The sequence below is a fragment of the Macaca thibetana genome, chromosome 11 (genome assembly GCF_024542745.1).
Source record: "Macaca thibetana thibetana isolate TM-01 chromosome 11, ASM2454274v1, whole genome shotgun sequence".
Classification (NCBI taxonomy): Eukaryota; Metazoa; Chordata; class Mammalia; order Primates; family Cercopithecidae; genus Macaca; species Macaca thibetana.
This window is the reverse complement of record NC_065588.1, coordinates 995,163-1,019,825: the sequence shown is the minus strand read 5'-3', so window position 1 is coordinate 1,019,825 and position 24,663 is coordinate 995,163. Positions and strand designations below refer to the sequence as shown.

The 24,663-nt window shown below is 43.8% G+C and overlaps 1 protein-coding gene across 13 annotated transcripts in view; it reads right to left on the bottom strand.

The window, feature by feature from the left end:
• Positions 1-22,497, bottom strand: part of ERC1 (ELKS/RAB6-interacting/CAST family member 1) — a 534,923-nt gene extending 512,426 nt beyond the window's left edge. For 9 of the 13 annotated variants that reach the window (XM_050747039.1, XM_050747032.1, XM_050747041.1 and 6 more), the window contains exon 1: positions 21,181-21,506. The gene's annotated coding sequence lies outside the window, so the exon portion shown is untranslated. Of the gene's footprint in view, positions 1-3,579; positions 4,260-21,180; positions 21,507-22,058 lie in introns of those variants that run through there. The other 4 variants (XM_050747034.1, XM_050747042.1, XM_050747035.1 and 1 more) reach the window with 3 other exon arrangements.
• Between the last annotated feature and the right edge of the window lie 2,166 nt (positions 22,498-24,663).

The window sequence follows — 24,663 nt, the reverse complement described above, 5'->3', positions numbered from 1 at the left end:
GCTGAGGTAGGAGGACAGCTTGGGCCCAAAAGGTCAAGGCTGCTGTGAACGTGAGAGGTGACGGCACCACTGCACTCCAGCCTGGGTGACGGAGTGAGACCCTGCCTCAAAAAACAAAAGAAAGGAAAAATGTTAAGAAGACTTAAACAGAAACAAAAGGAAAGTCACTGTAATTCCAGGGTGAACATTTCGTCCTTTTGTACCTAGTTTCAAAGTCATTTTCAACACAGCACTTTGCAGCTGCTATCACCAAATGTACCTGGCACATATAAGATTTTTCATTATTTCCAATAATACAGATGTAAAATGCCTAATATTATTTCAGACCTGAGTGGGTATGCTGACACTACCACAAAAAAGGCAGTAAGATTTCCTAGTACACCGTGTATATGATGCATGGGTAAGCATTACAAACACGTTTCTTGTCTTCTCCAAGAAACTGGTGGAATGGCACACTGCCAGAAGATGAGACTTAAGAAAAAGACCGCAGAAAATAATTTGCAGCCTGGTGCGGCGGCTCACGCCTGTAATCCCAGCACTTTGGGAGGCTGAGGCGGGCGGATCACGAGTTCAGGAGATTGAGACCATCCTAACACGGTGAAACCCTGTCTCTACTAAAAATACAACAATTAGCCGGGCGTGGTGGCGGGCGCCTGTAGTCCCAGCTACTCGGGAGGCTGAGACAGGAGAATGGCGTGAACCTGGGAGGAGGAGCTTGCAGTGAGCTGAGACCACGCCACTGCACTTCAGCCTGGGCGAGAAAGCGAGACTCTGTCTCCAAAAAAAGAAAAGAATTTGCAGAGCATTAAAATTCATATAGCCAGCCAGGCTCAGTGACTCACGTCTGGAATCCCAGCACTTTGGGAGGCCAAGGTGGACGGATCAGCTGAGGTCAGGAGTTCAAGACCAGCCTGGCCAACATGGTGAAAACCTGTCTCTACTAATAATAATAATAAAAAAAATTTGCCAAGTGTGCTGGTGCACACCTGTAATTCCAGCTACTCAGAATCACTTGAACCCGGGAGGCGGAGGCTGCAGTGAGACAAGATTGTGCCATTGCACTGCAGCCTCGGCGACAAGAATGAAACTCTGTCTCAAAAAAAAAAAAAAAATCATATTTCTTTTTTTTTTTTTTTTTTGAGAAAAAGTCCTCCTCTGTCGCCCAAGCTGGAACGCAGTGGCATGATCTCGGCTCACTGCAACCTCTCCTATCGGGTTCAAGTGATTCTCCTGCCTCAGCCTCCGGAATAGCAGGCATTACAGACACCCACCACCACGCCCAGCTAATTTTTATATTTTTAGTAGAGATGAGTTTTTACCATGCTGGCCAGGCTGGTCTCGAACTCCTGACCTGAAGTGATCCGCTCACCTTGGCCTCCCAAAGTGCTGGGATTACAGGCGTAAGCACGGCACCCAGCCAATATTTCCTTTCTCTTCGATCTGGAAAAGTCCATTTTCCTCTCCTCGGTTACCATGCCTCTCTGAATAAACTCTACCAAGGCAGTTTTTTAAATAGTAATTCTTTATATGCGTACTCACTAGGGTAGAATTACAGACTCAAATTCTGCAGATTTAGCCTGGAGAAATCATACATTTAAAAGTATCCAAAGAGATTCAAGCAGAATTCAGGGGTCCCTGAAATAACTAAGAAAGGAGTTAAACCATCACGCATTTTAAAGTTTCCAGAAGTATAAGAAATTTGTATTACAGAACTTACTGAAATGAAACTTTACAACAGAAATATCATATTACATTGCATATTTATAAAAATCAAACCTTTTATATCACCATATAAAGCATTTAACACAGTATCTAGTTTATAATGAACACTCATCAATATTAATATTTTAAGATGAACAGTTTTTCATATTTTAAAGTTTCTGAATTGGGATACAGCTTATAATTAACATGTATAACTAAATTATATTTCTTTTACCCTAAAAAGAATGAATTATTAAGTTGATGGTACACCCCACCAAAAAGATATAGCAACTTAAAAGTAAAAAAATACGGTATTACATGCAGTAAACATTTGTCACAATACTTCATTTAACCCCAACAGCAAATCCCTTTCAAGGAGAAAGATTTTATTAGACCCAGAAAGTTGCCCAAGATCACAGAGCTCTATCAAACTCTAAAGCCAAAATCTTTACCACTACAAGATAATGCATATTCATCTACTATTATACTCTCACCAAGATGCTTTTATCGATTTTAAGTGGAGCACCAAGATTAAAATTGGTTTGTTCAAAGTCACAAACTTTTTTTTAATCCCCATGTTCCTCACAGTTCTTCCCTTCTAACTTCTGTTTTGCTACCTCTTTCCTAAACTCCAGACCTGAATTTCCAACCATCCAGTGAGCAGTTATTCCAGAGCTGTGTTGTCCAATATGGTAGCCACTAGCCATATGTAGACGCTGAGTGCTGAGCACTTGAAAGGTGGCTAGTGAGACTGAGGAACTGAATTTTTAACCTTATTTCATGGAATTGAAACTTAAATTTAAAAACCGATACTTAATTACATTACTGGAAAAGTTTTAAGCATGTTTGGAATAACCTGGGCATGTAAATCTACTTTTTCAACTGTAAATTTTATGATTTACAGATATAAATACGGATTAAATATTTCTGATAAAACTTAGCATTTGAAAATAACGAAAGAAAAAAAAAACTTAGCATTTCAATTAAGATATACTATGAAAGTATACAATTCATTTCAAAGATCTACTATTAAAAACTAATGTGGCTCACACCTGTGATCCCAGCACTTTGGGAGGCTGAAGCAAGCGGATCACTCGAGCCCAGGAATTTGAGACCAGCCTGGCCAACACAGCAAGACCCTGTCTCGAAAAAATTTTTTAAATTTACGTAAATAGATCAATAATTTTTAAATGTTTAAATGTGCTGTAAATCATATTTTGGACATACTGTGTTAAATAAGATAAAATCCAATTGTTTCTTTTTACCCTTTAATGTGGCTACTAAAAATTTTTTAATTACATATGTTGCTCCTATTTCTAATAAGCAGTGCTTTCTAGCGGCTACCGTTGTCCCCCACCACAACTAGCTCAGTGAATGACACCACCATCTCTCTAGCTCAGTGCTGTCCAAAAGAACCTTCTGATTACAGAGACGTCCTATTCTGATGACTGGGTGATGGTGGCTGACAGTAGCAGGATGGTATCTAGCAGAATCCCTGGCTAACAATACCCCACAACAGAATATTGTGGAACCAAAATTCTTAGGAGACTAGAGAAAACCACCTGTTATTCTGACTTTCCTCTGGGGGGGAAAAGAAAGGAGAAACCAAAAACTGCAGACCACTGCTGTCCCACTGAACTTTCTGTAACAGAAACGTTCTGTATCTGCACTGTCCAACACAGAGGCCGCTAGTCCCACACTGCTGTTAAACACAGCCAGGTATTATTTTCTGCTTGAATCTCTGCGGATACTGTTGAATTTATAACTTCATAATACTCTGGACTAAATCTGCACAATTTAAGAGTCTGCCATTCTATATTTGTGCAACTGAAGAACCGATTTTTAAATCTTATTTTATTTAAATTAGTTTAGACATACCTTAATGGCCATACGTGGCTAGTGGCTACTGTACCCAACAGCATCGTTCCTAGCCTAGGGGTTCTATCTGAAAGTCTGGGAGTCACCTTAGTCTTCTTCCTCCCCATCAACTGTCCTTTCCCCACAAAGTGTGTACACACACACACACACACACACACAGAGAGAGAGAGAGGAAAAAATTACCCAGTGAGAGAGAGAGAGAGAGAGAGAGAGAGAGAGAGAGAGAATTACCCAGTCCTGTCAAACCTTTCAACTCTGTATGCATCTCTGTCCCCACTGTCACTACTTCAGTGTTCAGGCTTCAGTGGGAACAAGTCCACAGCCTCCTAGTTGGCTTCCTCACTTAGCCTCCTCTTATCCATTTGTTGTAAAATACAAATATACAACTGTTATTTCCTTTACTCAAAAGTCTCCAGTCTTGCCATTGCCCCAAGGTAAAAGTCAGATTTCAACAGGGTTTACAAAGCCCTTCATGATCCAAACCCAATTTCCAGCCTCTTTCGCCACTCCCTTAAACCTTCTAGTTCTTGCACATATCATTAACACTTATCACACTCTACTGTAACTGCCTGTTTACCGTCTCCCTCCCTGGTCACCAGCATCCTGAGGGCGGAGACAGGGCCTCGAACATCGTACTGCCAAGATGGAACACAATACAGAGTCACACATATACACAGACTATACTATGTTACTATATATACATTATATATATACTGTATATACACATATGTACATTATATATACTATATATACACACATACACTATATATTATATATACATTATATATGCTATGTATTCACACACATATATACATTATATATACACATATATACATTATATATACTACATATACACACATACACTATATATTATATATACATTATGTATGCTATGTATTCACACACATATATACACATTATATATACACACATATATACTGTATATTAGATTTTCCATATTTTTTGAATGAGGAACAAAAAAAGAAAAAAGGAAATACATGTGTACTTTTGAACAACTACAAAAATGAAAAATTTATAAAGCAGATATTTTTTGCTATACTATTTAGAAGAATTGTATCCTAGGGCTTTCGGAGGCCGAGGCAGAAGATCGCCTGAGGCCAAAGAGTTCAAGACCAGCCTGGACTGCAAGACCCTGTCTCTATTAAAAGAAGAAAAGGCCAGATACAGTGATACATGCCTGTAATACCAGCACTTTGGGAGGCCAAGGCGGGGGGATCACTTGAGCCCAGGGTTTTGAGACCAACTTGGGCAACATGGCAAAACCCTGTCTCTTAAAAACAAAACAAAAAAAATTAAAAAAATGAGCTGGGCATGGTGGCACAACCCTAGAGTCCCAGCTATGCAGGAGGTGAGGAGGGTAGATCGCTTAAGAGTGGAAGGTCAAGACTACAGTGAGCTGAAATTGCACCTAAGTGACAGAGTAACACCCTGTCTCAAAAAACAGAAAAATTGCCAGACATGCTGGTGCGTGCCTACAGTCCCAGCTACTCGGAAGGTTGAGGTAGAAGGATCGCTTAAGCCTAAGAATTTGAGGCTGCAATGAGCTCCATCCTGAGCGAGAAAAATCTGTTCCAAAAAATAGTAATAATACTGGCCGGGCGCGGTGGCTCATGCCTGTAATCCCAGCACTTTGGGAGGCCAAGGTGGGTGAATCACGAGGTCAGGAGTTCAAGACCGGCCTGGCCAAGTGGTGAAACCCCATCTCTACTAAAAATACAAAAATAAGCCGGGCGTGGTGGCGGGAGCCTGTAATCCCAGCTACTCAGAAGGCTGAGGCAGAGAATTGCTTGAACCCGGGAGGCGGAGGTTGCAGTGAGCCGAGATTGCGCCACTACACTCCAGTCTGGGCGACAGAGCGAGACTCTGCTTCCAAAAAAAAAAAAGGTAATAAGAATTTTAATATAAATTGTTAAGAATCTCAAAAAAAAAGTAATAACAACAATTATTATAATATAAACTGTTAAGAATCAAAACCTAATTCTGAACTTTGGAAGGAAATCCTGATTGGTGATTTAAAATATCTATGTATATGTATATACTTGCTGTACAGAAATATAATATCATTATACTTTACCTGCATTTGTCAAGTTCAAACTTAACAAATAATTTATGCCCATTTTCAATTAATTTATTTTAAAAGTAACAGGAAACCCAGTAAGAACCGCTGCTCTACAAAAACTATCAGTCCCAAAGCATAAGAAGAAACGATCGCATTATTCAGAACAGAACCAGAAACTTGGCAATACTATAAAACTGACTACAGTAACCACCAGAAAAATCACATGAAATCGCCAATCATTATCCACCCTCGGTAACTTTTTCTGTTTAATAACTTTATATCTAAATGCAAGGGATAATAACATCAAGCAAAGGTACAGCCTAAATTTCATATAAAAGTTCAGAAAAGAGGCCAGGTATGGTGGCTCATGCTTGTAATCCCAACACTTTGGGAGGCCAAGGTGGGTAGATCACTTAAGCTCAGGAGTTTGAGAGCAGCCTGGGCAACACGGCAAAACCCCATCTCTACAAAAACTACAAAAAATTAGCTGGGTGTGGTGGTACACTCCTGTAGTCCCAGCTACTCGGGAGGCTGATGCAAGACGATCGCTTGAGCCTGGGAGGTCGAGGCTGTAGTAAGCCATGATAGCACCACTGCACTCCAGCCTGGGCGACAGAGAGAGACTCCAGGTGAAAATAAATAAATAAAGATTTCTTTAAAAACGTTTTAAGTTTAGAAAAGGGATGGAAACCAATTTTAAGTACTCAAAATGACTTCCCTTTAATGAAAGTAAAGTGAATACTACCATGAAGGTAGAAAAGTCACCCACGTGGCATCTGAAGATGTAAAACATAGCTGCTTCTTACTTCAGAAGAAACCCCTATGAGTCTCTCGGACCATTAATTACAACTTCTTAAAGATGAATCAGAAGTTAAATACGGTCTTTCTTCCTTGAAAAGTTCAGCAACCTGAATTCTATAAGAACAATGAGGAAAAAAATAAAAATTTATACACACACACACAGAAAAAGGGAGGCAGCCAGAGGGAAGAAAGTCATCAACAGTAATTTTTTTTCAAGTAAGTAAAATCTTTCAAAGGAAAAAAATGCTTAGAAATTTGTTAACCAGCCGAACACGGTGGCTCACGTCTGTAATCCCAGCACTTTGGGAGGCCAAGGCAGGTGGATCACAAGGCCAGGAGTTCAAGACCAGCCTGGCCAACATGGTGAAACCCCGTCTCTACTAAAAATACAAAAATCAGCTGGGCGTGGGGACGGGCACCTGTAATCCCAGCTACTTGGGAGGCTGAAGCAGGAGAATCGTTTGAACCCAGAGCCAAGATCACGCCACTGCACTCTAGCCTGGATGACAGGGCAAGCCTCCATAGAAAGGAAAGAAAGAAAGAAAGGAGAGAAAGAAAGGAAAGGAAGGAAAGAGAGGAAGGAGAGGAGAGGAGAGGGAGGAGAGAGAGGAGAGGGAGGAGAGGAGAGGAGAGGAGAGGAGAGGAGAGGAGAGGAGAGGAGAGGAGGAGAGGAGAGGAGAGGAGAGGACAGGAGAGGAGGGGAGAGGACAGGAGAGGAGAGGAGGGGAGAGGACAGGAGAGAGAGGAGACGAGAGGAGACGAGAGGAGACGAGAGGAGAGGAGACGAGAGGAGAGGAGAGGAGAGGAAGGAAATTTGTTAACCAGTAGAAATGAATTTTTAAATCCATGTAACTGGCCATAATAATGGGTTGAAAGCGGGGAAAAGCATCCAATCTCAATAGACGTGAAACACATTGGACAGATTTTAACATTTACTAATGAATAAAAATCTAGGTATAGGAGGAAACTTTCTCAATCTAATAAAGGACATGTGCAAAAGCAACTGTAACAAACATCCGTAGGGAAACAGTTCCACCACAGTGTTCTGGTGACCTGCAGCTTATCTGAGTCTGGGAGGAATGCCCTGTGATCCTCCCAGGACAGCAGACGGTGGAAGGCCGATACAGAGCAGCTCCCAGGTCCCCTCTTCCCTGCCTTCCTTAGAACCTGTCATGAGACAGTTTCTCATGGCATCCTGGGTTCTGACAAGGCATAGAACCTTCAGCCCTGCCTAACTTAGAGCAGAGCTGTAGAATACAAAACCCCTTAGCAGCAGTCCAGAATAGGCTCCTCATTAACAGAGTACCCACAGCCCACACTGCAGGTGTCAGCCCCTCTTGCTGTGGTGTGTGGGACAAAGATCACAGGGAGCAGGCACCTTTGGCTTCTTCTTCCTTCTGCTGACGATGTAACAGAGAAACTGTCTGAGTCTGAAGAGGCTCGCTCTATCTCTGCCAGTCAAATCAGACAGGCAAGGTCTTAGCCTTGCCTTGTCTTGTGGAAGTGTGCTTGACAACATCATACCTAACAATGAAAAGTTGAACGATTTCCCTTCGAGATGGGAAAGGACAATGACGTCTCCTATCTCTATTCAACAACGTGCCAGAAATCCTAGCCAGTGAAGAAAAGAAAAAGGTGTAAGAATTGCGAAGAAAAACAGAAAACAGTCATTGTTCACAAATGATATGGTTATATAAGTTGGAAAGCCAAAAGAATCTACAGATAAAATTATTATAAAGCTTGATCGGCAAAATACAGAGTCAGTACTCAAAATTCAGTTTTATTTCAACATACCAACAAAAAAAGTAAAATAACTTTGATCTTAGAATTCTATTTATGGGCCGGGCACGGTGGCTCACGCCTGTAATCCCAGCACTTTGGGAGGCCGAGACGGGCGGATCACGAGGTCAGGAGATCGAGACCATCCTGGCTAACACGGTGAAACCCCGTCTCTACTAAAAAATACAAAAAACTAGCCGGGCGAGGTGGCGGGCGCCTATAGTCCCAGCTACTCGGGAGGCTGAGGCAGGAGAATGGCGTGAACCCGGGAGGCGGAGCTTGCAGTGAGTTGAGATCCGGCCACTGCACTCCAGCCTGGGTGACAGAGCGAGACTCCGTCTCAAAAAAAAAAAACAAAAAGGAATTCTATTTATGACACCATCAGATACTTAGGACTAAATTTAACAAAAGATGTGTAATACTGCACAGAAAACTATAAAACATTACTGAGAGATATGAAATACAACATAAATAACAGGGATATCATATTCAATTAGTCAAAGATTCCACATTACAAAAAAGTAGTTCTACCCAAATTAATCTACAAATCCAATTAAATTCTAATCAGGGTCCTAACATATTTCTTTTCTTTTTTTTTCTTTTTTTTGTATTTTTCATAGAGATAGGGTTTCACTATGTTGCCCAGGCTGGTCTCGAACTCCTGGACTCAAGCAATCCACCCTCCTTAGCATCTCAAAGTGTTGGGATTACAGGCAAGAGCCACAGTGCCTGGCCTCCTTAAGAAGTCTTAAATGGCAAGCCACAGAGTGAGGTGGAAATATTTGCAACACAAATAACCAAAGAAGGGATCATATCCAAAATATATAAGCAACTCCCATAATAAGGAAAAAAAAAAAATTGGGGCAAGACATTTGAATATGCATTTCACAAAAGGTTTCCTAAGTAACCAAAATAAAATTATTCAACCTCATTAGTAATAAGTGAAAATGCAGATTAAAACCAAGAGATACTACTATAAATCCACCAGAATGGTTAAAGTTAATAATACTGACAATACTAAGTATTGGCAAAGATATGGAACAAAATGAACTCTCAAACACTCTTTGGGGCATGTAATTTTGTACAACCACAGATGAGGAATACTGTTTGGCAATTATCTAAAATTGTACATATGCATATCCGACGACCCAGGACTTTCACTGCTGGCTAAATACACAAAAGAATTATATACACATATGCACTAAAACACGTGCACAAGGCAAGGTGCAGTGGCTCACACCTGTAGTCCCAGCACTTTGGGAGGCCAAGGCAGGCAGATCACTTGAGCTCAGGAGTTCCAAGACCAGCCTGAGCAACAGGATAAAACTCCACCTCTACAAAAAAGTACCAAAAAAAAAAAAAAAATAGCCAAGCATGGTGGTATGCACCTGTAGTCCCAATTACTTGGGAGGCCGAGGTAGGAGGATCACTTGAGCCCAGAAGGTCAAGGCTGCAGTGAGCCATGATCACAACACTGCACTCCGGTCTGGGTGACAAAGCGAAACTGTCTCAAAAAAAAAAAAAAAAAGCCGGGCACGGGGGCTCACATCTGCAATCCCAGCACTTTGAGAGGCTGAGGCAGGTGGATCATTTGAAGCCAGGAGTTCGAGACCAGTCTGGTCAACATGGCAAAACCCTATCTCTACCAAAAATACAAAAAACAGCTGGGTGTGGTGGTGGGCGCCTGGAATCCCAGCTACTCAGGAGGCTTAGGCAGGAGAATCGCCTAAATCCAGGAGACGGCAGTTGCAGTAAGCAGAGATCACACCACTGCACTCCAGCCTGGGCAACAGAGTGAGACTCCGTCTCAGAAAAAAAAAAAAAGACTTTACAAGAATAGTCATAGTGGCATAATCCATAATGGCCCAAAAATAGAAACAACCTAAACATCCATCAGTAATATAATAAACTATAGTATATTTATACAACAGAATACTATTTAGCAATGAAAATGTACAGCTGCATACAAATCTAAATCTTACAAACAAAATGTTGAGTCGAAGCCAGACGTGAATACATACAATATGATTCCATGCACATGAAGATGCAAAACAGTCAAAACTATGCCGAAACTAAAAAGGTCTACACACACAGAAAAAAGCAAGAAGGTAATTCCCCTACAATCAGGACAGAGATTACCTTTACGAGACAAGGACTGGGCTGTGACTGGGAAGCTTCAAGGAAAGCTTGTGGAATGCCAGTGAGGTCCTAATGCTGGACCCACATCATGGTTGCACAAGTGTCTGATTCATACATTGTAAAGCTTTCCTTTTGTTTTACATACTTTTCTACATATGTGTTACATTCAAGAAGGGCTTCAAGGCCGGGAGCAATAGTTCATGCCTGTAATCCCAGCATTTTGGGAGGCCAAGACAGGAGGATCATTTGAAGCTATGAATTCGATACCAGCCTGGGCAAAAAAACAAAACCCAATCTCCACAAAAAACAATTTTTAAAATTATCCAGGCAAGGTGGCAAGCACCAGTCGTCCCAGCTACTGAGGAGGCTGAGGCAGGAGGATCACTTGAGCCCAAGAGTTTGAGGATGCAGTGAGCTTTGATCTCACCACTGCATCCAGCCTGGGCAACAGAGTGAGACCCTCTCTCTAAAAAACAAATTAAAAATAGGCTGGGCACGGTGGCTCACGCCTGTAATCCCAGCACTTTGCAAGGCTGAGGCGAGCAGATCACCTGAGGTCAGGAGTTTGAGACGAGCCTAGCCAACATGGTGAAACTCCATCTCTACTAAAAACAAAAATTAGCCAGGTGTGGTTGCCTATGACTGTAATCCCAGTTACTTGGGAGGCTGAGGCAGGAGAATCGCTTGAACCTGGGAGGCGAAGGTTGCCATGAGACGAGATCATGCCACTGCACTCCAGTCTGGGCAAAACTCCATCTCAAAAAAAAAAAAAAAAGTTAATTAATTAAAAATAAATACATAACTAATGGCTTCAAGAAAGAATTCCTTCAAAAGATAAATTATATTCCTACAGTAAAATTATGTTTAAGGTCTGACTTTTATTTCTTGAGAAATTTTTACAATTTCAGAGATACTTAATTTTTTTTTTTTTTTTGAGATGGAATCTCGCTCTGTCACCAGGCTGAGTGCAACGGCGTGATCTCGGCTCACTGTAACCTCCGCGTCCCAGGTTCAAGCGATTCTCCTGCCTCAGCCTCCCAAATAGCTGGGACTACAGGCGTGCACCACCACGCCCAGCTAATTTTTGTATTTTTAGTAGAGACAGGGTTTCACCATGTTGGCCAGGATGGCAGACACTTAATTTAAGGTCACAAATTTTCGTCCCATTGGGTTTTTTTTTTTTTTGAGACGGGGTCTCGCTCTGTCACCCAGGCTGGAGTGCAGTGGTACAATTCCGGTTCACCGCAACCTCCGCCTCCAGGGTTCAAGCAATTCTTGTGCCTCAGCCTCCAGAGTACCTGGGATTACAGGCATGCACCACCACACCCAGGTAGTTTTTCTTATTTTTTAGTAGAGATGGGTTTTCGCCAGGTTGGCCAGGCTGGTCTTGAACTCCTGGCCTCAAGTGATCCACCCACCTCAGTCTGCCAAAGTGCTGGGATTACAGGCGTGAGCCACTGCGCCTGGCCTGATTACCTTACTTCCATGCAAAAGGGCTTCCAAACATAAATGCATAACAATGAGAAAAAAATAAAAATAATATATACAAAAAGGCTGTCACATAAAAATTATCTATTCATCACTTAGCACACCATAATAAAGAAAGTTAAAAGGAATACAGGTGTTTAGGTTCATTCTTTGGTGAACAACTAAAAATGACTGTTCAAGAGTTGCCACCTTTCTGAAGCACAGCCCTGATCATGCATCTCCTACTCAAAAATCTTTAATAGCTACACACGCAGTATCTCAAGACTGGAAGGAACCTTAAAAATCACCTAGTGGACCGGGCACGGTGGCTCACACCTGGAATCCTAGCACTCACTCTGGGAGGCCAAGACAGGCCGATCACCTGAGGTCGGGAGTTCAAGACCAGCCTGACCAACATGGAGAAATCCCATCTCTACTAAAAATACAAAATTAGCTGGACATGGTAGCGCATGCCTATAATCCCATCTACTCGGGAGGCTGAGGCAGGAGAATCGCTTGAACCCGGGAGGCGGAGGTTGCGGTGAGCCGAGATCACACCACTGTACTCCAGCCTGGGCAACAAGACCGAAACTCCATCTCAAAAAAAAAAAAAAAATCACCTAGCACCAGGTTCAATGCCTGCAACCTAGAAGAGGACGCACTACCTCATAAAAACATTCACACCATCACTGAACAGCCATGGCTTTAAAAAAAATAAAAAGGAATAGTAAAATGGAAGGTGGAAGAGAGGGAGAAATCAAGAACCCCACATACATTTCCACTTAAGCACCCAGTAGTGTCCTTTAACAAATTAAGAAACCCGAGAGGAAGTGCAGGAATCATACATTCTGTTCTGGATGTGCTCAGTTTGAGCGGCATCCAAATGGAAACATTCAGTGGCAATTAGATACAGTGGTCCTCAGACTCAGGAGAGAGGTAAAAACTGAAGACATAAAAATGAATACTCAGCATATAGGTGAAAAACGAAACACAAAGTGATGAGAAACCCCAAAGAAATTCAAACATTTAATAAATGAGCATAGAATGACTCAAAAGGTGACTGAGAGGCCAGGCACAGTGGCTCACGCCTGTAATCCCAACACTTTGAGAGGCCGAGGCGGACAGATCGCCTGAAGCCAGGAGTTCCAGACCAGCCTGGCCAACACGGTGAAACCCCATCTTCACTAAAAATACAAAAATTAGCTGGGCGTGGTGATGCACGCCTGTAATCCCAGCTATTCGAGAGGCTAAGGCAAGAGAATCACTTGAAACCAGGAGGCGGAGGTTGCAGTGAGCCAAGATTGTGCCACTGCACCCCAGTCTGGGTGACAGAGCAAGACTCTGCCTCAAAAAAAAAAAAAGTGACAGAGAAAGAGCCCAGAGAACCAGCAAGAAAAACAGAAAAGGGCTCTGAAGACCTCAAGAGAAGAGGGAGCTTTACAAAGGAAGGAGAGGTGTCCCCTCTGTCATATGTTGCTGTGGCAGGCAGTACTGAAATGGCTACGAATGATTTGCCTCCCAGTATTCACGCCATTGTGAAATCCCGCCTTGAGTGTGCCGGACCTAGTGACTGGCTGATAACAGAATACATCAAGTGATAGCACATCACTTCCAAGATAAGGTTACAAAAAGATTCTGGCTAATATCTGTCCTCTTCCCTGACAGAGCTTTTGATACAGAAGTAGCGAGATATCATATTTTAAGTAATCATATTTTAAGTAATCGTATGCAGAAACCCAAATGGCAAGGGACTGATCTTTCCAGCAAGCAGCCAACAAGGACCTGAGGCCAACTGCCTCGCGAGTGAGCTTGGAAACAGCCTCCCCAAGTAGAGCTTTGAGATGACTGCAGCCTTGTAAGAGATCCTGCATCATAGGTACCAACCACACCCACATTCCTGACCTACAAAAACTGGGAAACAATAAACGTTTCTTAAGTTAGGGGTAATTTGTTACCTAGCCGACAGACAACTACTACAGCTGCTAAGAGGTTAAACAAAAACAGGATAAACAATAAAATAGACATTGGCTATTGTCATACGTATTTTCACTAGCTATTTTCAGTTTCACTGAAATGGTGGCGATAGAAACAAGACAGAAATAGGTTGAGAAGGAAGTCACAGGTGAAGAAACAGAGATATATAGCAAATGCAGACAACTCAAACAGTTTGTAAAGCAGAGAGCAACTTGAAGCAATAAAGTATGAATCTGGAGTCTTTTATCAAGATGAAGAGACATTTTAAAGTTTAAATGATGATAACATGAACCAATAGGGTGGAAAAATACACTCTCATGGAACTTCATTCTTTAATCAAGAAACTCTGGCCAGGCGTGGTGGCTCACGCCTGTAATCCCAGCACTTTGGGAGGCCGAGGCGGGTGGATCACCTGAGGTCGGGAGTTCAAGACCAGCCTAACCAACATGGAGAAACCCCGTCTCTACTAAAAATACAAAATTAGCCAGGCATGGTGGTGCATGCCTGTAATCCCAGTTACTCGGGAGGCTGAGGCAGGAGAATCGCTTGAATTCAGGTGGCGGAGATGCGGGGAGCCGAGATCACGCCATTGCACTCCAGCCTGGGCAAAAAGAGCCAAACTCCGTCTCAAAAAAGAAACTCCTGTAAAAGTCCTCGACCCTCAACTTCCTTGGGAAATGTTCTTGCTACCTCTCTGCCTTAACTGAAACCTGGCTTTCCAATCAGGACACCTCTTCTCATACAGTCCTTTTAAAAGAAAGCTACTCAGTCTCTTACACGCCACACCTAATACTGGGAAATGAGGACGGTACCTTCCTTTCTGCCAGTGCCAGTTCCAGACCACTGTTCCCGAATCCTTATGTAAAAGGCTTAGTCTAATTCCCATGCCATTCAGCAGCACAGTCTTCGACCTCTACCTCTTCACTACCAGCTAATGACCACCTGGACATCCCCCATACTCAGTGAGGATATGCTGGCAACTAGTTCACAGCTGCCATTATCCTCTATGCCACCAGTTTTGCTACCATCCTGTGTCATTTCAATAAATGTATGGATGAGTTGTCTAACGCCAAGTTCCTCAAACCCATGATCCTCAATAAGCACTTCTGTATTTCCTGGGGACAGCCATTCAACAGGTTGTGAATTCACATTATTATGCTAGCATCCATTCATTCACCAAGTATTTAGTAAGTATCTAATAGATAGTTCCTGACCTCAAGAAATCTAGGACACATATGTTCATACTTTCCACAAAGATGGCATGAAAAATCCTAGCTGACGTCTAGATAAATTCCAACTACTGCATTTCCTTTATTTATCAGTCAAGTAACCAAGTCAATTCTAGGCAACTACTGTCTGAAGTGACTTAGTGAATCCATGTTTGATCCTAGCAGTCACTATTTCCCTTGACAGGCTTCTAAAACTATCTTTTAAATAATCTATTCTAAAACAGTGCCTGGGCAACATAATGACGCCTTGTCTCTCTACAAATTTTTTTTTAATTAGCCGGGCATGGTGGCACATGGCTACAGTCCCAGCTACTCTGGAGGCTGAGGTGGGAAGATCATTTGAGCCCAGGAATTCAAGGTTGCAGTAAGCTATAGCCACAACATTGCATTCCAGACTGAATAACAAAGACCCTTCTCAAAAAGTATAAAATATTGCCAGTGTTCAATATCAAAGTGGAAGATAAAATATTTTTTATATTTATGCAATTTTAAACTAGGTAAGGAATGTCATATTACACAAAATTTCACTAGTTAAAAAGAAAAAACAAGAAACTGCAAACAGTGATTGCCTACAGAAAGAACTAGATGGGATAGGAGACTTTTAACTGTATATTCTCTTACACTTTCTAATTTAGCACATATATTACCTATTTCTTAAAATAAGTGTACATAAAATTAACAACAATAAAAAGTCATGTACCTTTCCTTAGTACTCCCAGGTTGCCTATTTTGTTCTGAAAAGAATGAATATTTTTTTAATTAGAGATGGGGTCTCACTATGTTGCCCAGGCTGGAGTGCAGTGGCTACACACATATGTAAGCACAGCACACTATAGCCTTGATCTCCTGGACTCAAGCAATCCTCCTGCCTCAGCCTCCAGAGCAGCTGGGACTACAGGCATGTGACACTGTGCCTGGCTGAAATATTTCTTAAAAATCAACCTGGAGCGGGAAGGGGGGAGTGGGGAGGGATAGCATTAGGAGATATACCTAATGTAAATGACAAGTTAATGGGTGCAGCACACCAACATGGCACATGGATACATATGTAATAAACCTGCACTTTGTGCACAGGTACCCTAGAACATAAAGTATTAAAAAAAAAAAGTCAACCCAGAGAATGAGGCCAGGCGCGGTGGCTCATGCCTGTAATCCCAGCATTTTGGGAGGCCGAGGCGGGTGGATCACGAGGTCAGGAGATCGAGCATCCTGGCTAACACAGTGAAACCCTGTCTCTACTAAAAATACAACCAAAAAAAAAAAAATAGCCAAGCATGGTGGCGGGCACCTGTAGTTCCAGCTACTCCGGAGGCTGAGGCAGGAGAATGGCGTGAACCCAGGAGGCGGGGCTTGCAGTGAGCAGAGATTGCACCACTGCACTCCAGCCTGGGCGACAGAGCGAGACTCCCTCTCAAAAAAAAAAAAAACCCAGAGAAGTAAAAAACTAAAAGTAAAAGACTCTTACATTTGTTTCATCTATCTCACACTAAAACATATTTAGTCATTTCTCTGTTATTAGACATTATAATTAAGCAGAATTCTCTTACTCAACATTCTGACACAACTTTAAACAATGACACAGTTGATCGTTCCCTCCTTCTTGAAAGCTTCCTTTCCTTCACTTCTAGAACATCATACTCCCCTGGTTTTCCTCCGAACTCAATTATTTCTCATCACTCTACTGGTTCCTCTTCATTTCCCCCCATGTATCTAGAAGGTAAGTTTCATGAAGGTGACGATTTTTGTCAGGTTTATATCCCCAATGCCTAAAAAGGTACACAGAAGAACCATACTCACTAAGTAGCTTCTGCATGAATAAGGGAATGAATCAGCCCCCAAGGCTCAGATGCTTGGATCTCTTCTCTACCAAAATTCACTCCCCTGATGATCTCACCTATCTCACAATTGTAAGTACTACAAATAAGCTGCAAACAGTCACATTTCTCACTCTTCCTGGACATCTCCCTGAACTTCTGGTTTCTCCACAAACACGCTCCACCAATTACCATCTCCATTTAAGTTACCGGCAACTTTATTCTTCTAGTTACTCAGGCCAACCTTACTCTTTATTCTTCTGTCTGGCCCACATCCCACAAACAATCACCAACAAATTCTATAGGTCTACCCTCAAAATATATCCAAAATCCAACCCCTTCTCAGCATTTCGCCTTGGTCAGAGACACTCTCACCTGAAACAGTACAACATAAGCTACTGACTACTGCCCTTACTTTTATTTATTTATTATTTATTTGAGATAGCCTCCCTCCCTCTGTCACCCAGGCTGGAATGCAATGGCGGAATGACAGCTCACTGCAACCTCAAACTCAAGTGATCCTCCTGCTTCAGTCTCCTGAGTAGCTGAGACTGTAGGCACATACTGCCATGCTAATTTTTTTTTTTTTTTTTTAAGACAGAGTCTTCCTTTGTCGCCTAGGCTGGAGTGCAATGGGACGATCTCCACTCACTGCAACCTCCGCCTCCTGGGTTCGAGAGATTTTCCTGCCTCAGCCTTGCGAGTAGCCAGGATTATAGGCATGTGCCACCACCCCCAGCTAATTTTTTTGTATTTTTAGTAGCAATGGGGTTTCACCATGTTGACTAGGCTGGTCTCGAACTCCTGACCTCATGATCCACCCGCCTCAGCCTCCCAAAGTGCTAGGATTACAGGCGTGAGCCACCGCGCCTGGCCTAATTTTTTTATTTTTGTAGAGACATGGTGTCGCTACAGTGCCTGGCCATCCTCCCACCTCGGCCTCCCAAAGTGCTGGGAGACCTGTTCACTACTACGATACCAGCATCTGGGATATGGGGTACATAATATGTATTTAATACATACTTATTAAGTAAAAATAGTATTCACAGTAAAACTTCAAATGATGTTAGTGAACCAGCTAATTATGTGCCCAAAGTGTTCTAAATACATGAATTAATTCATATTCATTTAACCAGTTTAAGAGGTTAGGTACTACTGTTATTATTTCTATTTTGCAGATGAAGAAATTAAGGCACAGGTTAAGGCTAGGATATAAACAACATTAAGCAGTTTGCCCTACATCATACCATGGCAAAGCCAGGATTTGAACTCAGGCACCCTGACCCCAGAACCCACACTCTAATACACTGAAACACTTGGTGAGCAACAAATTTCAATTATATTCCCCACACACACACGAAAAAGAAAAACACTTATATTCCACATAATCTGTATGCTGTTTATTTTATTATATGTCTCTGAAAACTGATAATCAATGTAATGATTCTTGACCAAAATACTTCATTCCTTGATCTTTCTCCACTAGTGTTTCTGATGGAATATGTGTAAAATACACATTTAACAACTCTCATACTACTTCTAAAAGTAAACATAGTGTAAAACCGAGCAGCTGTTGCTATGAGAACCTTCACTTTTTTTTTTTTTTTTTTTGAGACAGAGTCTCGCTCTGTGAGCCAGGCTGCAGTGCAGTGGCGCAATCTCGGATCACTGCAACCTCCACCTCCAAGGTTCAAGCGATTCTTCTGCCTCAGCCTCCCGAGTAGCTGGGGTTACAGGTGTGCGCCACCATGCCTGCCTAATTTTTGTATTTTTAGTAGAGATGAGGTTTCACTTGGCCAGGTTAGTCTTGAACTCCTGACCTTGTGATCCGCCTGCCTCGGCCTCCCAAAGTGCTGGGATTACAAGCGTGAGCCACAGAGCCCAGTTGAGAACCTTCACTTTTAAGTTTGCAGTATTAATGCTGAATTAACAGACTGGCATACTTATCTATGACATAGGTAATAAAGGAAAAAAAAAAACACCTCAGTAGACTCAACAAGGATATCACAAGTAATGACTAGCAAGCAACATTTTTTGAAAAATAAAATGTAGGCACAAGAAATGCTAAACGAAATAGCTTACTTGGCCGGGCGCGGTGGCTCAAGCCTGTAATCCCAGCACTTTGGGAGGCCCAGACGGGCGGATCACGAGGTCAGGAGATCGAGACCATCCTGGCCAACACGGTGAAACCCCGTCTCTATTAAAAAATACAAAAAAACTAGCCGGGCGAGGTGGCGGCGCCTGTAGTCCCAGCTACTCGGGAGGCTGAGGCAGGAGAATGGCGGGAACACGGGAGGCGGAGCTTGCAGTGAGCTGAGATCCGGCCACTGCACTCCAGCACAGGCGGCAGAGCGGGACTCCGTCTCAAAAAAAAAAAAAAAAAAAAGAAAGAAAGAAATAGCTTACCTTAACCTTAGACTTTCCCTAAATTATGTGATTTCATTCCTACAAGGACAAGAATCACAGCTTACTACCAGCCATGCAAATGTCATTTTAGGAGTACACACAAGTTTTACCCAGTATCTTAGTTCACATTTGTCCCACTTAATTAAGTTTATGTATAATTTAAAAGCCAAAACTAGATATGTCAATTTTAAGTTTTCCTTCTAACTAATCCAAAGTCAAAACTATTCACTTTATCAAATGAATTAACTGAATACAGTTATTTATTTATAATTATAAATTGGACCACACACTTTCTCACTTAATACCTATTATGTCCTGTTTCCCATACCTCTCTACAAAGTAGAAGTATTTGCTGGAAGACAATAATCTGCTCATCAAGTAGGCACTTAGAAAAAGCACTGATCTGCAACTACTGAAATTCGTATCTGTATATTTCTCTTTTGGGTTAAGGAAAACACTTCTCTGGCTATTTTTCCAAAAAAACTGGGTAAGCCTTGGGAAAGTCACTGCTTAAATCCCACTTTCTGACAGCTCCTCTTCCTCCATTAATGAATTATTGAGAGCCATGTCTACTTCCATCCATTACATAATACATGTCTATCATGGGACCTGTTTTCTGAACAAGAAATAGCTTAAATGACACTAACTGATAAGTAGAGCCAGTGAATATTGTAATCTAACAGGGGGCAGGAATCCAGAAAACAAGATTCTGATTTACAGTGCTAAGTTGTGAAAAAGTGATGTGAAGAACATGGAACACTGCTTATTCTTAGTAATATTTCCATACAAAGTGAGACACATGCCCCCAAAATGTTTTTAAAGCACTTGACTCCAAGAACATTTCTCTGAAATTCAGGGACCTACCAAAAAAAAAGTTCCATTTCATTTTAAAGTGTTTTAATAAAGACCGCAAGAAGTATAACTGCAAACGGAGAAATAAAATTTCAACAATTTAGCACTGAACACAAAATGTCTAAAAGTCAAGGTTTGCTGGGCAACACGCTGTAAAAGACGGTTGTACTTTAAAACATTTCAGCATTTTTTCATATAATTAGCTCCAACAGAACTGTTCAAATTGTTCACTTGATCCACCCAAAGTAGTCAACCACAACCACCTGCAACTATTATTCAGAAACGTGCCTTTCAAAGCAACCACCTGATCTGGGGCCTTCTCTCAAGGGACCAGGATACAGCCTGTAAAAGGGTGGTATAAAGAGATCTTTTAGGCACAGGGGGATAAAAAACCTGGAAGACACCACCTTGAAGGAGCTAAGAGTAATGCGACCCAAATGGTGGCTGCCAGAACGAAGTTGTCTAAACCGAAGATTTCCCTCTTCTTGGGTGTAAAACTTTCAGATCCATCCACACTCAGTTTACCTGAGCCAAAGCACCTTCCCTCTCCGAGCCCCCATCCACCCCGCTAGAAGGAAAAGAATCGAACTCTAAAGTAGAAACGTGACAGATCCAGTGCAATAAAATAGGTTCTCCGACTGCCTCAAAGGTAACATGCACGGCTCATCGTCCTTTTGAAATACAACACTTCATCTTTTATCTCACCATTTCATCAAAAAGAAAAGAATCATCTTCAGCATTTTACATCACTCACCTAACCCAAAGATCCACCCTGACCGCACCCCAACCTCATGGCTCCCCAATTTCTCCGTCTGCCCACTACCTGGTCCGCAGCTTCACTAGTCCTAAGCCTCCCCCCCTCCGCTCCCCAAGTGCCCAGAGCCCCAGACCCCAGTCCCCGACCTCCCGCCCCAGGATCCCCACATCCACCGCCTCGGCTCCCGCCCAATCCCGGAGCCCGGCTGGGTGGAGCCCGCGGGTGGGCGCCGTGGTCTGGGTGGGGCCCGCCCCTCCCCACCCCCGGGCTGGCCGGGAGGGGGAGGGGGTCGCGAAGCCTCACCTACAGCTCCGCCCCTCCCCGGGGGCGCGTCGCCCAGCCCAGCCCGGGCCGTGAGCAAGAAGCTGGGCAGGAAAGGCAAAAGCCTCAGCGCTAGCGACACGGGGGAAGCTCTGGGTCCCGCGCGACTTCCGCGCTGCCGCCGCCGTCGCGCCCGTCTCACCCTTCTCAGGGCTGCCGCTGCTGCTGCTGCCGCCGCTGCCGCCCGGGCGCCGCCGCCGCCACTACCGCCGCCACCGCCACTACCGCCGCCGCCGCCGCCGCCACAGCACGGCCCGGGCGCCCGCGACGTCACCGCGCCCCGCCCCCTGCGCGAGACACCTAGCCCCGCCCCCAGCCCCGCCGCGGGCGCAGCGCGCCTCCCCGGGCTCCCGGCCCGGCTGCCTCCCTTTCCCTCAGCCTCCCGGGAGCGTGACGCGGCGGCCAGGGGGCCTCCGGGCGCCTTCCGGGACACGCGGGTGAGGAACTGGGAAGCGGGGGAAATTCGGCGCCGCGGTGGTCGATCAGCACCGAAACCGAGCGAGAGGCGCGGAGCAGCCCTGCGTACACACACGCGTACCCACTCACACACACGACCCCTGCGGCCCGGGAGGGGAGAGCCGGGGTCGGCTCCGCGAGCGCGGGGCGGCGCTTGTCTCTTCCCGCTTGCCGTAGGAAGTGGACGCTGGAAGCCCGAGGAGCCGCGTCGCGTCTTCCCGAACCTAAGTGGCGCCCCGCCCCCTTCTTCCCGTGGCCCGTTACCCGCGCCCGGGGCCGCCCAGCGCCGCGGGACCAGCGCGGGGACCGACCGTGGCTGCTGGGGGCACGCTTTGTTCCACCAAAGCTGGTTTTTTGCCCCTTAGCTTGGCGGAACGTGGCCGCGAAATGAGCGGCCATCTGACCTGAGACTCGCGGGGCTGCGCACACGGGCATCGCCGAGGACCCCAGCAATGGACGTCGTGTTCTGTGGTGATCCGGCCCGGACGCGGGGAGCGTGGGCGGAAATTAGTGTCCCGGTTCCGACCCTGCGCGGTGCCCGACGCGGCTTCGGGAGCTGTGTATTTGGCCTCCGACAGCTAGGCGAGTCGGCGGGCGGCTGGGGCCTGGAGCAACCCGGTTTTCTCGTGCAGACTCGCAGCCGGTTTGGGTTTTGGTTTTTTTTTTTTTTGGAACCATGCAGAGGGTAGCTACGGCCATTAATTTAAGGATGTAGATAAGCTTATCTCTAAATCAAGAAAGTAAGAATGGTGTGAATTATATTTATTCCCAGCCTTCCAGTGTTTATTAAAATAATTCTCGGTGTCCTTAAAAGGAGTTAAAAGCCATCATTTTACTCCTACTCACCTCCGCCACCGTAATTAACCACTGCCTCATAATCCCACTAACAAATTCCAGTCGCTCCTCTGCGTTCACATGCATTCACTCACCCGTTTCTACTGTTTTTCATCCTGCCCGGACTCTTAATTGTTCCCTCCCAGGATCGACATGCACTTGGATGATTGCAGTTCCTGGGCCTGCTGTCATCTCTCCATTCAGTACTTCCCACATACGACTACCAACTGTTAGACGATGTGCTGCCAGACCAGCATTTCATTTCTTGGACATCCGGCTATTTACCCAGGAAAAGTCATCCTTTGACTTTTCTCATCTGACTCGTGATCTGCCCATCTTGTTACTCCCTAGCAGTGTGGTAAGGTAAGAGAAAATTGAACTGAGAGTCAATAGATCTTTCTGTTCTCATTCTCCCACTGTCTACTTGTGTGGCCTCAGGCAAATCATTCTACTTGTGGTCTTACTAACTGTAAAGTGAGGTTTGAAGTCGGTGTCTGAGATACATCGTGTCCTTAAAATACGTGGATCTGGAGAGTTAAGTTGCTGAGCGCTATGTTATACACAGAAATACTGTCCTAACACAGATTCAGATTTTTATTTTTTATTTTTTGCCACCACACTGGCAACAAATATTATTTTCCTACCCTGCTCCAGAGATCTTTTTTAAAACCTACATTTAGGATTTTTTGTTAAAGCTAGCTACCCAAGCACATGTATTTACTGCCTCTTCTTCCTGAGACCCCATAAAATGATGATAAATAAAAATGATACAAAATAGAAAAGGAGAAGGGGGGCATCGGAAGATAATTGTTTTTCAATTCGACATGTGAAAAGTAAGTGTGGTCTGACAAAATAAAATGAAGAAAACCATAATGTGGAATGGGTGTAGAGGGTGCTGCAGAAAGGAAGGGGGGGCTGTCAGCCCAGAACTGCTTTAGGGAGACCGAGATTTGGAGATACCTACAAGACAGAGCGAGAGTGAGAAGCAGGATTGAGAACAGGGAGACTAAATAAAGGTCTATATGAGGAAGAACAGAACTCTCCCTCTGTCTCAGATACAATATCTAGGCATTTATCCCAGGCTAAAATTAAGTATTCTGATAATCTGGGGAGATTTGGGCTAACTGAGTATTGAATGGCCTAAGAGTAAAGCATTCTTTATTCTAGCACAATAGCTGATTTCCTACCCACCCACTGTAAAGTGAAGTTGGGCAGGTTGGCAGGAACTTCCTGCTGTGGTTTGGATGTGGTATTTTTGTCTCGACCACATCTATGTTGAAATTTGATTACCAGTGTGATAGTATTGGGACGTGGGTCCTGGTGGGAGATGTGTGGGTCATGGGGGCAGATTCTTCATGAAGGACTTGGTGTCATTCTTACAATAGTGAGTTCTCACACTTGCGACACTACATTGGTTATCAGGAGAATGGATTTGCTCCTTTGAGAGTGGCTTGTTCTAAAGCCAGGACTCACCTCGGGTTTGATTTCTCTTTGCATGTGCACAGACACTTTTCCTTGACCTTCTCCGCCATGTTTTGATGCAGCATGACACCAGAACTGAGCAGATGCTAGTGCCTTGCTTCTTGTAGAGCCTGCAGAATTGTGAGCTAAATAAACCCGTTTTCTTTATAAATTACCCAGCCGCAGGCATGCCTTTATAGCAACATAAAATAGACTAAGACACCTCCCAAGTTCACAAGACTCCCCATCAGCATTCCAACTGCCTCATCTTATGTATGAACAGACAACTAAGCGTTATTAGATTTTTAAGAGAAGTCTCCAACATGGAGTGTGGGGGAGATAAACAGAAACCTCAGAGAATGTAGAAAGGAAAACCTAATTAGTATACTAGCATACTCAGATGAAGTAACAATCCAAGGTTTAAAAGTAGATCTTGAAATTTAAAATAAATTGCCAAATTATAAATTTAATTAAAATATTGAAAGATAAAATCACTGAACTTTTAAAGAAAATAGAAGGAGCCTGGGCAACGTAGTGAGACCTTGTCTCTGTAAAAACTGTTTTAAAACTTAACCGGGTCTGGTGATGTGCACATGACATCCTGGAGGACACCCCAGCTACTCAGGAGGCCGGGGTGTGAGTATTGCCTGATCCTGGGAGGTCAAGGGAGCCGTGAGCCAGGATGGTGGTGCTGCACCCTGGCCTGGGTTACAG